The sequence below is a fragment of the Rhinolophus sinicus genome, chromosome 1 (assembly GCF_057876585.1).
Source record: "Rhinolophus sinicus isolate RSI-liver-muscle chromosome 1, RSI-T2T, whole genome shotgun sequence".
Classification (NCBI taxonomy): domain Eukaryota; kingdom Metazoa; phylum Chordata; class Mammalia; order Chiroptera; family Rhinolophidae; genus Rhinolophus; species Rhinolophus sinicus.
In genome coordinates, this window is record NC_142501.1 from 164791695 (window position 1) to 164793787 (window position 2093).

Sequence of the window (2093 nt, forward strand, 5' to 3'; positions counted from 1 at the left end):
ATTTACCTGTCTGTTTTTGTTCCCTAAATCTTCCATCACCAACCACACACAAATAATCAAGGCTGCTAAAAATAGACCGTATCACTTATAGACCCTTCTGAAATCCTGCTAAAACTCAGTATTTTAAAGAGGGGGGACAACATAAAAAACCATAAAAGACAAAGAAGAGACAACAGCCAATTTTGAAAGCTGCAGTTTGTGGACAAAAGGGAATTGACTAGGCAAACAAAACTGAATGTTGCCTGTAGTGGATATCCGTGCTTGTACCACAGAACACCCCTTGCCCCTAAGGCTTGCTAGCAATTCACAGCCCAGGCACCTTCAGAAATGGAAGACTAGAACAGGATTGGTCGGTTTGACAAGCAGGTAAGCCCCCCACCCCGGACGTCTGTATCATTGGACAACTGAACTCCTCCATCCCAAAACTAGAGATTATCTCCAGTAAGATAGGGTGATCTTGGGTTCACAGGCATATAGTGATGAAAATAATAGTACTTGTTCTCAGCTCTTTCCCCACTGGGATACCAGAATACTGGCAGCCAGGTTTTTTTGCCCTTTAGGCAGCAGAGCAGAAAGACTTCTCTGGTGAACCTGACCAACTCCACGGGTTTTAAACAAATGTATTCAAGGGTTCCTCAAAATGACACAGCCAGATCACCCAATAGTGAACCCCATGGTTGACAAGCTCCCACCTCCCAACCTAATTCACAACATCCAATTAGCTTTTAAAATACTCCACTCCTAAATGTGAGCCAAGGACCACCTAACATTTGAGGAAAATCTCTATGAAAAGGAGAGGCCAAAAACAACACAAAAGCAAAGCATCTTGGAGGAAACTTTACAGATGAAGTTAATAACCTTGTATGGATAACAAACATGACCATGTAGGAACAGGTTGCTGTTTAGAACATAGGCTGGAGGGGGTAGGTCTTAGAAATTAGAGATGAAATTTAACTTTTTAAAAAGTTGGAAGATTAAGTTGTGAAAAATAATTCAAAGTGTAACAGACTGCAATGAAAAATACGAAAATAGATGTCCAGGGCTCACACCAACAACAAGAATTCTAAAGAACAGAGATTGTGGTGGTGAAGGGGATAAGGAAAATAATCAGTTCCATATTTCCCAGAAATTAAAGAGCAAGTTTACACAATAATAGAACCCATTGAGTACCCAGCAGTCATATTTGAGAACACTGGGGACAGAGGGAAAACCCTAAGCTATTTCAGAGTAAAAATATTTCATGTGGACAATCAAAAATCAAGATAGTATCAAATTACTTCACTAAATCTAGAATTCTCTACCTAGCCAAACTGCTAATCCAGAGTGAAACAGACCCTTTTAGACATGGTCTCAGAAGACGAGCTGCACAAAAGGAAAAGCTCTGGGATTCAGGAAATGAAGGATCTAAATTGATAGACAAAGGGATCCCTCCCAAAGATAACAAAGCCCAAACTCAAATTATTCAACAATTCTAAAGGGCAATGAGTTCAGATTGGAATATAGAAGACCTAAGAAAAGCATGAAGCTGATAAATGGATTTGTATAAAGGGAGAATTTTCCAATTCTGTGCAAATTTTAAAATGAATTAGAGCTTGGTATACACAAAAATATTCATCTTGGTCAAGAAATAATGCCTGAAATGGACCTCAGAATAGCCATTTCAAATGTGACTCAGAATAAAAATCAAGTTCTAAGAGTTGTATTTCCTTAACAGTGCTACTTTTATAAAAAGCGGGAATCACCCCCCAAAATTAAAACACTAAATTACTGAGAGCAAAGAATTAAACCCAAATACAGCTTCAGTCTCTCCTTTTCTAATTAAACCTATCAAGTCATGGAGCAGGGTAACACTAACATTACAACAAAGAATAAAAATGATAGCTTTACATTAGCCAATGCAAACAAATCTTATTTTTTAAAACTTAGGTTTTAATCCAATCAGTATTAACGCCTTTTTAAAGTTCTGATGTACAACAGTTACATAAAATAATCCTAATACAAATTCACTAATTTAGATCAGAGATCAGCAAACTTTTTCTGTCAATGTCCAGATAGTAATTTTAGGCTTTATAGTTCTCCTTCATAACTAACTT